The following is a 14,466-nucleotide window of genomic DNA, read 5'->3' as shown; positions in this document are numbered from 1 at the left end:
GCATTAGACATGGTAAGATTCTTGAGGACTTAACTGATACACTGGTGCTGCTTATCAGGGAGAGGAAATGCGTATTATATTCTGTGCATTAAACTAGACATTTACGTCCAATTTCTATCAGAAGCAATAACAAGTTTACCAGGAATATCAAGCTAAGTACAAGAGTAAAAGGATTAATTATAACATAGTAGGATGTGACAAACTCAGTGGGAGACTTTATGGGAGGGGAAGGCAATATTTATTAAAAACCAAACAAACAACACAACAACAACAACAAAACCAAAAAAAAACACAAAAAACTCACCCCTCTCACATATATTCTCTCACATATTTCAGTCAGAGTAACTCCTAAGCACCAGGACATGTTTGCCAGCTGCTCTGGTCAGGATCACTTGTGAAGGACATGGAAGGCAAATGACAACAGCCACCAGTCTTCTCTGTCTTTTGGTTGGCAACAGGAAACTGTTTTTTGGATAGGTCTTTTACACCCTTCAGGAGTTAGAGGTTATCATAAGGGGATCTTTTGCCTCAGAGTTTGGCTTAGTTCATTCTCCATATATCTTAATCACAGTTGCTGTTGTTTTTGTTCCCTTGCTTTGGGTACCTTTATGGCTGCCTGGCTTCTTCTTGTGACAGCTGAAGAGTGGCACAGATGGAGGGCTGTAACCCTGTGTCCTCACACTTGTACCACTGTGCACCTCTTGATGATAACTCACTGTGCTGTGGCCTCATAGGAGCAGAGGCCATCAGATAGATCTTCCTGGAAACACCACATTCCTCCAGGTTTACCAATTTGACTGATGTCAGTCATGGTCTTGGATATCAGTACATGTCACTCACGTCGTTCTTGTGATACCTGTGCAGTATGGCTGAGTGTAGCATTACTACCGAAGAGTTACTTTTTCCCCATGTTCACATATATATATACATATATATATATTTTTAATTGTGACCAAGTGAGTTAGAGCCCAGTAGAGAATGTCTTTTTAAGCAACTACATTGGGTTAGACCAGGAAAAGGAATCTCCAGCTAAGCTCCAACTCTGATAAATTACACTCGTTCCCTTTGCTCTCCACTTGGACTAAAGGACTTGTCATTTCCAGCAATATCTTATCCTAACCAGATATTCTGGTTGCACACCCAGGGTGTAACAATTACAGTTGGAATTGTGGCAGGATTCTGGTGCATGTGGCACCAAGGAGCAGTGGGGCTGCAGCTGTTCCTGTCTTTGAGGTGGCATTACAGGCACCTCGGTGACAGCGGCAGTGCAGCTATTGACCCCCATGTGGAAAACCTTAATACTTCTCTGAAGGCAGTATGGGTGTTTTCAAAAGAGGGCCAGGACCAGAATGAAATGTAGCATCTGAAAACATGACTAATTTTTAAAAGTTTACTGTATTTGGCATTTTAAGGCAGGTATAATATGCATTTGGAGTGTTTTGTTTGTTTGTTTGTTTTGTTTTGTTTTTCTATTTTCTTTCCTCTGCTTACATTTTTCCTTGACCCCTTTCTTATTTTCCAATCAATATTTGCTTATTGTCAGTATCTCAGATAATGACTGTAAAAGACTATAGATACTGATGTAAGTTACCTGTGTATCAGATAATCACTGTACAAGCTCTCCCACCCATCTAGGCAAGACTCTCACCCCTGAGAAACCTGAAGCAGCGACAGTAGAGCTGACATCTAGACAAGTTGCTGCTGTAAACACATGGCAATCCCAGCCTAGGCTCAGGAATCACAGATTCACATTGATTATTCAAGTTATGAATAGAATTTCACCCACATTTTTTTTGTTACAGTGATGCCTAGTAGGGTTCTACGTTATTGGAGGAGGAAATGACTGAATTTATGGGCTTATTGTATTCAGCAGTGTTTGGAAATAAGGGCACAGCTTTTTATCTTTTTTTCACAAATAAAATGTACAATATGGCATTTAAGGTGCTGCTGTTTAATAAGAAGTGAAGTTGAATGTGGCATGATAACTATGACAAGTCACAAGTGTACAATAGCAACAAGTTCTCTGTACAATATACCTACATACCACTGTACATCCTAGTGAGAAAGATGCCCCCATTCTGTTGTTTCATTGAATCCTTCTCAATGAGTGGTCTCTCCATGATCAGTCCTGTTGATGAAGTGTTTCTGCGGATTGCTGCTCCTGACATGGACCCAAATGAGAGTTAAAGTGCAGAACTTGGGTCTGAGACTTCTCCCTTAACTTGTGTTCAGAGGGTTTGCAAGGTTTCTTCTATACCTTTCTTTGGTATATTAGGTCTGAAGAAAATGGTAGACAACAACGATTCTTCTGAATTTATGGTCTGAAGAGTCACAGAAAATGGTCCTTCATGGTCCAGTGAACCATATTAAAGACTAAGACTAACTGTGAATTAATCAGTTCCAAGAATTTTCTATGCCTATTAGTGGAAAAAGTTTGTGTTGATAGTGGTTCAATCACCCAAAAGTATGGAAGTCTCTTAATCAGTGAAAATCACATAGCTCTGCAAAGGAATCTGGCAGCATTGAGAAAAATGTGAATAAAAGTGAGAAGACAAACAACGAATGAGGTCTCTTCAGGACTAATCTTCCTGGGGGCCTCCCAAAGACTGATGGCTCTGACCATTACAGGTAACATCTGAAACAAGTTCTGTCAGATCACTGCATTAGTTTACCTCATACATTATTTTCCTTTTGCTTGGCTTTGATGTGCAGCCCTTGGCTATGATGCTAATTCTACCTGCAAAAGAAGAAGAGGAAATAATCCACCTGACACCATATGAGATATATTTCCAACTGTAACGTCAAGTAAATCAGCGCCAAGGTTCAGAAGAAGTTTCTGGCTTAAAGGACTCAATGTTTTGTTTTGCACTGTGCAGAGTCCTGTTACAGGGCTACGTGCATTGTGTTCCTCTGCCACTAACTGAAAAGGAAAAGCAGTGTTTTGTAACCATGACATACCCTGTTATCTTCCCCAAGTGATGAGCTCATCCAGATTACTCCAAGGGGATACTTATATTTTATCAGTGGCGCCTTGTTGCACAATTTCCAGTTTCTTTCTTGAAGATACAATAAAAGATTTATGTCTGAAGGACTATGATGTGGTTTCCATCTAAGAGCAAAACAATTCCTTCTAAAAAAATACCATATCCCCAAATGATTTCATAATTGCAAACAGTGTTGATGAGCTCTGTGGCTTAAATGAGTTTATAACATATTTGCTGTGTTTTCTAGTGAATATTTTTTGATGTGCTTAGTAAGGAAAATAATTAAAATCCCCCTGCCATTTCAAATTGACACAAAATAAATGCGATCCATTAGTTGATGTCTACTGTAATAAGTCATTTTCTCATTTCATTCCAAATTTGTTTCAAAGATTTTTTCTTTCTCTTTCTCTTGTATGTGTGTGTGTTAAATAGTTTCAGGTCTGAAAGTCAACCATGTTTCTCATTATCAGACATCAGAAAGGCTTTCTTCCCTTTGTGTTTTCATGCCACTTAAGGATAAGCAAGTCTCAGAATACTGCACGTTTTTGATGTATGGGTAAAATTCACATCTTCTGTTCTCAGTGCAGAATACTTATCTGCACTGCAGATCTCAATTGCATATTCTATTCTCATCCCTCTTGCCGGGCTGGGTTGTTATCGCCACAAATTCCACATGCAGAATATTCACGATTCCTGCAGCGTGGACAGGAGAATTGGCTTGTGTCAGTAATATCTAAATACAGAGAGAGATTTTATAATATGGCTAGGATACAAAGAATTTGTGAATCCAGGCTGCTGTCAGAGAAGAAACATGAGATACCAATTTAAAACACTGGAGAGACGATTTTAGGCAGCACTGTCTAGTTGGTTACAATTATTTTCTCAAACTGACTTATGGTGGTGGTCTTACCCCTCTAGTTGTTCTATTTCTTTTTGTACAACTAGGTTTTGATGTTAGCAATGTGTTATATTTTAGCCAGTTTTTGATAATGTCTGTTGCTGTAACTTGAAAGATTTTCTGAGTGCTCCTTGGAAATAATTTACTGTGAATCAGTTCTGATTCGAGTTATGCTGTTCCCTTATTCTTGCTGCTGCATGCTGTAGAACAGAATGTCTCTTTTTTTTTTTTTTAAATTTTAGAAACATCTTAACTATCTCAGATCAAATCTGTGTTCCACTTTATTCAGGATATCGTTTAAGAGTGGGTATTCTGAGGACTAAATTAAGGCAAAGCCTTTCACATATCTATATGAGTTGATGTTCTCAGTATTGCCTTGAAGCATGGATTTCTGCAGTCTAATAAGAATAGGCATTTCAGCTGCAAAGGTTATAACGTGATGTTAAAATTCTCATGATTAGTTTTCAACATTTGTATCCCAATGTCATTCACAGGAGACACTAACCATTCTGGATCCAGAGCAGGGTCTAAATTTTGCAGAAGTTTCTGAACCTTCACATTTTGTATTTTTTCATTAAGGATTTTCCCAGGTCCTTCTTATTTCCCCTTTATTTAATTTGTGCCTACATGAAGCCCCAACTAACAAGCTAACCAGAATATCACCTTTATGTGCTGACAGAATTGGTAGAAATGAAGGGAGGTAACTTCACACCGGAGTAATTTAGCAAATAAGACACGGACCCACTGTCCCTTTCAGAATCTACAGCTGTGAAGTGATTCACACTGAGAACTTATGGCAGTGCCTTGTGAAACCAAGGCTTGGCAGGATCCTACCCCATTAGGAAACTGCCTTCTCTGGGGCATGTCAGTTTCAGGTAAGATAGCCCCATTTGGTCGTGTGATGTGTTTACACGGTAACATCTCTCTGGTACATCAGGTCTGGAGGGTGCTCTAAAGCATCCCCAAGGATCAAAGAAAACTATGGTATGAGATAGAGAAGGAAAAAAAAAAGAAGAAGAAAAAAAAGAAGAGTGAATCATACTATAGGCTTTAGAAAAACATCAAAGCTTTTCAGCTTCTTATTATAACTCCCAGAATACTGCATGCCTCTGCATTCAGATTCCTCATTCATGTAACCAGGATTGCAATGGGAATGGAAACAACAGAACATGACTCCACGGAAACAAAGGCGTTTGTATTATTCTGTGTGGCCCTCAGAAGCTGCAGTTTGGATATAATTATGACTCAAATGAAAGGCCATTAACAAAGCAAATGAAATATTTTGTCTCTGATCTGTTCCAAAGAAAGCTTTTATGATTGTAGTGTTCATAGATAGCTTTGTCCAATGGCTTTCAGAACAACTTATTTAAAACACAGGTTATTTAGCCTTATCTATTTTTACTAGTATCTAAAAATCAAAGATGTCTAATAGACAGTCTGTCAAAATCAAGTGGAAGAAAAATGAATTAACATCAACATCGTTAAAGAAAAAGCTGTGGTACAGGGAGAAGTAGGATGATGCTGTGCCACGAGGAGATGCATTATGGGTTTTCTTTGCTCTTTCAAGAGTTTTTGAGGAGCTTATGGCAGAGACATTTATAGCCAATCTTTTTGAAATAACATCTGCTTTTAAACAAGTGTTTAAACAAGACTCTTTGATTTTTCCTACCTAATCTTAGCTACTACTTAAGCTAGGAGTGTAACTGTCCTTATGTCTGACGATTCCCCTCTTTGCTACTGAGTACCTCGAGTTGAAGGATTGGGTATTGTTCTGTTTGTCCCTGTCTAAACATGTTTGAGATCCAGTTTCTGTCCTGAGTTGGACATCCAGAAAGAAAAACTAACTCAGAAACTTAAAACAAATTTAAAGTATTTCATGAACCTTGACTATAGGATGATAAATTGTTGGGGAATAGAAGAAAAATCTTCAAGGGTCATAGCATCAGGTCCTTGCTCAAGTACATAGTCCCATAATATAATATCTTTCATAAATTGGCTGGACATAGCTGCTAACTGGTCACAGTCTGCTTCATCAGGTAGAGTAACATTTTCAGCTTCAGTTTTGCTCCCCCAGAATACTGAATTGTGAAGTTCCCTTGCTAAGTCTGCATTGAGATTCACAGACGTGCAAAGCCAAGCAACGGATCTGTGTGGTGGTTTTACTCGGGTGGGCAGCCAAGCTCCACCACAACCGCTCTCTCACTCCCCCTCCTCAAAGAGGAACGGGGAGAAAATACGATGAAAAGGGCTCAAGGGTTGAGATAAGGACAAGGAGATCGCACAGTAATTATCGTGATGGGCAAAACAGACTCAGCATAGGGAGATAGTAAGATTTATTGCTTATTACTAACAAGCTAGAGAAGTGAGAAACAAAGAAACCAAAAGCACCCTCCCCCCCACCTGCCCTCTTCCACCTCCTCCCCCCCGAGCGGCGCAGAGGAACGGGGGAATGGGGGTTATGGTCAGTCTATAGCGCTTCTTCTCCACCGCTCCTTCTCGGTCACTCTCGTCCCCTGTGCTGTGGGGTCCCTCCCACGGGATGCAGTCCTTGGTGAACTGATCCAGAGTGGGCTTTCCACAGGCAGCAGCTCTTCAAGAACTGCTCCAGACATGGGTTCGTACCACGGGGTCCATCCCTCAGAAGCGAACTGCTCCAACCTGGATCCCCCACAGGCAGCAGCTCCTGCCAGGTCACCTGCTCCTGCGTGGTCTCCTCTCCACGGGCTGCAGGTCCAGCCCGGAATCTGCTCCAGCAGGGGTCTTCCACAGGCCGCAGCCTCCGTCGGTGCAGGTCCACCTGCTCCACCGTGGTACTCCATGGGCTGCAGTGGGACAGCCTGCTTCACCATGGTCCTCACCACAGGCTGCAGGGGACTTCTGCTCCGGCGCCTGGAGCACCTCTCCCTCTCCTTCTTCACTGACCTTGGCACCTGCAAGCCTGTTCCTCACTCCTCTCACTTTCCCAGCTGCTGTGTGGCTCAGTGTTTTTTTTCCCTGTCTTAAATATGCTCTCACAGAGGCACAAAACAACATCACTTACTGGCTCAGCTCTGGTCAGCAGTGGGGCCCTTACCTAACATGGGGCAGCTTCTAGATCCTTCTCACAGAAGCCACCCCTATGGCCCCCTGCTACCAAAACCTTGCCACATAAACCCATTACAATGTGTCTGCTCAGTCCTTTGCAGGCATACCTGTGCCTGTTCTCCCTTTGCACGCAGCCAGCTGTATGTCAGTCATCCCCTGCTGGAAGGCAATGTTGCCATGCAGTTACAGTAAGATCTGCAGAGAAAAAGCCCCAGACTAATGAAGCTTTGCAGCTTTTGGACCAGCACTTGCTTGCACCCAGCTAGCTTGAGGCAGGCATAGGTCTGACTGCAAAAGGTTGTGCAGATGTACCATAACCTGCAGTCAGGCAGGCTTCAAAAGTTGCTTCAGTTATGGCCTCAGAGCTAGTCTGGAGGGCAACCTGCTGGAAGCTGTTGGTTGTTATTAAAGTAAAACAGTAATTTGCTATATTGCATATAGCGATAGGTTGCGCATAGAGACACTTAAGAACTTTTCTCAGCTTCGCCTTGATTTTCTGAGAGAGTGAGAACAAGCTTATTTACTTCCTTGTCCTTCAGCTTCTTCACTTGTAACAATGATAGCAGGTACCTGCCTCTCATAAAACATGCTGAGAGCAGACTGTGGGAAGTATCGCATAGGTGGATAATGGGAAGTTTAATTGGGTTTTATCTATAAAGTGTTTTGACATCCCATGAAAAAGGCTGTTGGTTGTAATTTATTATTAAACTATTATTAATTTATATTTATCATTAAACATATTAAATATTCATTAATTATAATTTCTGATTAAACTCATTAATTTTTTATATTTAAAACTCAGTATTATTCCCTTTTCCAGAAGTGTTACTGCCCAGCACTGAAGGGTGAGAGCTTGCCTCACCGGAGGCTGCCCCAGTGTTACTGGGTGGAGAAGCAGAGGCTCTCTGCCATGCCAGATTACATAAAGCGGTGTCAGAGTTGGACTGCTGTCATCCCTGTTGATTTCAAACACAGAATTGCCACTGGCACATTCGCAGCATGTGCCAGGAGACCGGTCTGAGTTAGTAATCACTATTTGTCTTGTGCTCCAGACTGGATGTCCAAGTGATTCAGTCCATACATCAGCTGGGTGACACACTGTTTGAGGTGACTGGCCAGATGAGATTGCTGATTTGTGGAGGCACAGTTCTGAGAATCAGACTCCCAAATCTTTATCTTGCTCAGTTTGGTGTGAATAACTCCTCCAGGAGCCTTTGTCCAGTGGGACTCCAGACACTGACATTCAGCAGTGTAGTGTGCTGTCTGCTGGATAACAGCCACCTCTGGATGAGTCTTCAGAAAGAAAAGCTGCAGGAATGCCATTTCTCATCAGCTGGTGTCACTGCTTGGAGCCAGATGTTAGCAGCTGGGTGTGGTAGTACAAAATGGTCTAGGAAAGAAAGAAGAGAATGTTTAATAGGAAACATTAACTTTCTGGCTAAGCTATGGGCAAATACAGCAATCCCTTGTTTACAACAATAACTACTGGAAGCTGCAGAAATAGATCTCTGACATTTTAAAGTAGTATGTTTACTCTGTTTGATCAGACAGGAGATAATGTCATGTGCTTATTTTGCCATAAACACTCTTAATAAAGACTCAGCATTTCAGCTATTGGCAAGAAACAGAAGAACATGAAGTATCTTTTGAATATTCAAACACCAGGGTGTTTGGAAATATGCAGTTGCCTGTAATTGTACTTTGTATTTCTTAAACATTCTTCACAGTAAATGTCTTGATTTATGAATCTGTGATAAACTGATTACTGGAAGTCTCAGAAGTAAGACAATTTGCCTTTTCTGTTTCTTTCTAAAATAACCCAGCCTTTGGGAACAGGGTATGTTTATGGTGAACAACAAGGACTATATAAAAATATAAAAATATAAACAAGGAAGTGCTAAATGGCCTTTGGAAACACAGTGCACAATGCACACACAGTTCTCCCATGTTTTAGGAGGATAGATGGTCCCTTTTTCTTGGAATATCTGAGCGTCTCAGAGTGGACAGTGAATCACCCCATGTGAAGCGGGGTAAGTCTGGTAGGACCAGTTTGGAGAATGGGAAAGGAGTCACTGAGCGTTAAGCACCTAAATACGTATACCAGAGCTCCGTCAGGAGATGAAAGAGACCACAAAAGGTTGTGAGTACTGCCATGTTCGCTGTTAATGCACCAGGATCCCATGCACCTGCTTATTAAGTGAAGGTACAACTCCCAGCAAGAGACCCAAGTTGCTTATGTAAATAAGGACTGCTGGGGCTTCGGAGTGGGATCCCAAACAACCACAGACCCACTTTGCTAACTGCCGAAAAGGGCTGAGGCTAGCTGGATATCTCGAATCCTGGGTTTGGGCTGGGAGCATGCTGTCCTCTGTTCAAACTCCTACATAGCCTTTAACTTTGTGGAGCTGAGAGCCTAAGAATAGATATGCTTTGAAAAACAGAGCAGAGATCTTTCTCCTTTTTAAAAGAGAGCTGCTGTGGGACAGTGCTCCTTTTCATTATTATTTATTATTCAGTTCAGTGGTTAGTACACTCATTCAGGATGTGGGTGACCCAAGTTCAGTTTCTTCCTCAGCCTGAGGGGCTGTAAACTCGCATCCCATACTTCCTTGGAGAGTGCCGTAACCACTGGCCTATGGACTATTCTTAGGGTGGGGGACAGTCAGTCTGTCCTCTTGAAGTGGTTCCTCTTTGCATGCTATCCTTTTTCTCTTGATCAGGGAACGAGTAAGTATACCATGCGAAATGGAGCCACTTCAGCAGAAAGGCTTCACAGAGCCCTTCTCTTCACATCCTTTCTTCATTTTGAGCCCACAGCCTAGAGTTGAGATCAAATTCCTGGAAAGTCAGAGTTTTGAGTTTGACTCCCCTGCTGCTGAGGAGTAAAATATATCTTCTGGGTTGTGTGCAAGTGCTTTGATCACTAAGCCATAAAGGATAAGGCTAAGGATGTATAAAGGACAATGCCTTTGAGGGAGCTAGCTCTAACTGACTTGCCAGTGCAGGGAAATTTGTGGTCAGAACCCCAGTGACAAGACTGTCCAAGTGTATAGGTAAAAATATATTCCAAAAAGCAATACATAATCTGTAAAGGTATAAATCTGTTGTTGTCATCTAGGGACCTAGTGCCTTAAGACTACAGTTTTATAGATTAAAAATTCCCATACTGTTTTATACCAGAAAAACATCTTGTTCTTTCCCTATTGCTCTACCATATAGGTCTGTAGATACTGTGTGAGAACTCTTCTGACAATCTTCCCCTGTGCAACATTGATCCCACACTGCTTAGGAAAGAGCACTTCAAAGCATCAATGAGGCAGAGGAGGGCAGATTCTGATCCCAGAAACCACTAAGATAGACCAGATTAAAGAATTTCAGTGTGATTATCGTGGGTTGTCAATGTATGTCTGAGAGCAGGATGAATGTCTACTCCAAGAAACAAAAATCAAAAGGCTTTTAAGAAAAAGTACTTGCTGGCCAGGGTAAGTCTGGTGCCCATACTTGAGTTCATTCAGCTCCAGCACTGACTTGGGGAACAGAAAGATCAAGCTCTTCCAGTGCTGTGGTCACACTGCTGCTCCCCAGGGACCAGAGCCCAGCATGGGCAAGTGGGGGTGGCAGCTGGAGCCCCAGTCTGCTCACTGGAGCTTGGAGGCCAGGATGACTTTGTGCACTGGTTTGCAGCTTGTCAGAGCCCTGATGGCAACCCGCTGAAGCTCAGTCCGGAGCTCTGGAAATCAAAGACTGCAATCTGTACTTTATCTCCTGACTGCACTCAGCGTGAATGAATCCCTATTTTCAAGGAGCACTGGCCTGCCAACTACATAAAAGTGTCACTGTGTCTGGGAAGCCATGCGCGGATCAGACACAGTCCACTTGAAAGTGAGATAACTTTTCTTACAACCCAGAGCAATTACATCAAATTGCTCTATCTCAAGCATACCTGCTGCTCTTAAAATCCTCAGTTACGAAGCTTAGAGGAGATGGATTTTTTTTATCATGTAAACAAGTGGAGCAGAGAACACAATATGTCAGAGAGACCAGGCTTCTTCATTGTTTTTAAATACTTTTTACTCTTCTGCCTTACACTGTTATCTGCAGACTGTCCCTAAAATAAGGGATGCATCTAATTGATAGCTGATGCCCAGCATAATTAATAGTCTTGAATATTGGTTGAACTGCTCTCCTAATGAACCAGGGTGCAGCTGATAAGCTATTGGGCAACTTACCCAGCTTGTTAAAACAGTGATAAATAGTGTATCACTTGTTGAAGCCAAATGAGGCTGACTTCTCAACGTAGCTGAAGCAAAGCCAAGTGCAATCTAATCCAAGCCCAGATCTATATCTTATTTGAAAGTTTGAAGATATCTGATTATCATAGTTTGAAATTGCTCTTGATAAGGGTCCACATACTGTGAATTTATAGGCCTGTTGTTCCCACCGCATTTATAACCTCATCAGGGACGGGTTACATTTTTTTTCTTTTTCTCGCTTCATGAAGAAGTCTCTAGGGGATCATTTCCAAGCAATCGAATTTAGTTACTTCATACAATGGTAGGTGAAATTAGTGCAAAGTAACAGGAGCTAGATTAATGTGATTTCAGGAAATAATCCATAAAAATCTTATGAGGCTTTAGCAGGTTGTAAATTGGATTTTAGGCACAGGGAGAGAGAAAGAAAACGAAAAATCCTGAGCAAAATAATCAGTCACTAATGTGAAGTACTAACATTTTAAGACTTCACGCTGAAATAAAATACCAGAGTAAAAAAAAAACAAAACAAAAAAAAACATAAAATTGACTAACAATGACATTTTTTAATGGCATGAATGATTAAAATTGTGATTATAAATGTAAATAAATGCCTTCTGCTTTTCTCACCAAACAATTAATCCAAGTATCATCAAAGAGCTGCAAATCAATAAAAAAAGAAATGGAAAGAAAAGAAAAATATTTCTCAAACATTTGCCCATCCCATCTCTGCAATGGAGAGCTGATGGTTTTTATAATCTAAACATGAACTGTCATCATGTATTGATAAAGATTTATAAGTAGGGAGCAACATGTTTGTTGTCTTCTGTTAGAGGGGTGACCAGCTTGTTCTAATTCAAAAAGACTCATTTTCAAGTATTTTTCACGTTTTATAGAACCTCTTTATTCTATCTTTAACTGGGAATGAGAAATATTTTTTGAAAAAGTTTGTGTAATCCTACATTATATCTTCATTATAGCTAGGCTAGGACAGAATGAGAAATACCCAAACCAGTTTGGGATTTTGATCAAGGCAAATTCTTTGTGATATACTCCAGACAGCTTTCTTATCTAGAAAAAGTGCTTAATATCTTACTGAAAGACTCTCCCAAAGAAGTGTCAAGGAGCAGCTTAAATCCACAATTGCTGCTGGTTGCTGAGGCACTTCTGTGATGGATTTTTTGCAGAGAAGTAAGAGCATGGCTGGCTGAATTTCATCCTCTCAGTACCAGCACACAGGGAAAGAAAGGTCCTGGTTTGAAATGTGGGTCACTTCTCCAAGCAAGGACAGAGCAGATCCCTGTCCCACAGAAACAGCATGTACAGAAAGCACAAAGGAAGAAGGAGCTTTTTGGCTATGCCTTCATTAGCAAATTAAACAGACCACAGGCTGCTGGCCAATCTACGTGATGTGCATGCAATCACATGGCTAAATTGTCTTTCTACTTCTCACTAAAAACCTTGGACGTATCCTTACTATCTATTGGGGTCAATCCCTGACCTGTGCCACCCCAAAACTGTATGTTGGCATCAGATGGTGTAGTGATAGCTGGTAGAGGTAAAAACTGCCAGGGTACACCAACACCTGAACAATGATGAAGGTCTTGAACCAGAGCTCTGGGACCTCTTATTTTACTGTTGTGTGGCTGATGTGACTGCTCTGCCCTGACTATCGGTGCCCCAGAGTTAGCTGTATAAGGCTTACCACCTCATTTAGGGCCCTTTTATATAGAAAAACTTATTTGTAGGTGGTGATTGATTTCCATAGGTTGGCAATGAAAGAAAATGAGGTGGACTATCCTTTCACTCCTTTGACTATACAGGAGTCAAAATGAACAGCTTAGGTTTAGGCATCTACAGATGCCTGTTAGAATTACTGGAGATGAACACCACTACCTGCCCTGAAATAAGATTTCTTGAAATTTCATGGACCATGAAATTAAACTAAGACCCAAGGTTTTTGTGATTTGCAAAGATCTTTTTTAAGCACAGAGGGATGGGCATTGAAAGAAAAGCCTTTCGTAGAGGCCCTGAGCTTAGTTTTGTAGTTCTGTAGGAGTTAGAGCAGGAGCTTTTATCAGCTGTAGGAGCTGCACCAAGTGAAGGCAGAGAAGAGCTGGTGGCAGGGTTCCGGATGCCCTGCTGAGCCCCTGCCCGGGGGGAGGCAGCAGTGGGGCCATGCTCCGACCAAGGACTGGGTTGTGCATCAATCCGACTCATTCCTGTGAGCAGAAATCACCTGGAGCAAAGAGCAAAAGTTTGGGCTGGGCAGTGACACAGGCTTTCACCTATGCTTATTTATTTCTTGTTCAGCCTAAGCTACTCACAATGGCTTTACTGGTCCACTATTCTTCTGGGAAGGACAATTCTGTTATGCAGATTCATGTGGTAAGCGCCTTGGGGAGGATTTGATTGTAAAGGGTATAAAAGTTATTTCCTTTCCCACACAAGAATAACTCCACAGATATAAAGATATTAGAAGTACCACTTATGCCAGTGTAACTGTAACCATACTGGAAGAGGGAAGGAAGGGTTATGGAGTTCATTCGCTGGGTTAGTATATCCCGAGCAGCATTTCTCTTAATCTCCAGGTGTTTAGACTTCTAACATTCACAAAGAGTGCAAATAACATCCAAATGTGAATTAGTGATGAAGGAGAATCAGCAGAACAGGTGCAAAAGAGAAGAGCTGAGCCCTCCTGAGACCTGCATGATGCAGAGGTCTGCACACAGTGAGGGACTCCGGTCCCCTAATGAGGAAAGGTGCTGAGCACATAATTGAAAATGTTTAGTAACTGAATACATCACTGTCTGGGAAGCTAAATAAACTAGCTGTGAATTGTAATAATGGACCTAAATGCTGTCTGACTGTTTAGAGTTTTATGAAATTATTAAGAGAAATCCTTTCCTTTCGTTCCTCTGTGTTGGTGGCGATTTGGTTCTGACTAGAAGATGGCAAAGCAATTTTAAAAGTCCCTGTACTGCCCTCAATCTTATGCACAAATAAGGGTTTTCTAGGGGGATAGGAGCACAAAAAACTCATTTGAACCAGAACTGAGCCACAAAAACTTAGCATCACAGAATCATCTAGGTTAGAAAGGACCTTCAACATCATCAGCCTGACCTATCTACTGATGATAAGGGTCCCCTCTGAAGAGCAGAAAGAGGATTTGGGTGCATGCAAGAAAAAAAGATAGAGGAACATAATATAATCTGATTAATTTGAATTTAGGAAGGAGATAAAAGTGAAA

The sequence above is a fragment of the Cygnus olor genome, chromosome 2 (assembly GCF_009769625.2).
Source record: "Cygnus olor isolate bCygOlo1 chromosome 2, bCygOlo1.pri.v2, whole genome shotgun sequence".
NCBI classification, from domain to species: Eukaryota; Metazoa; Chordata; class Aves; order Anseriformes; family Anatidae; genus Cygnus; species Cygnus olor.
Note: the sequence above shows the minus strand (reverse complement) of the source record.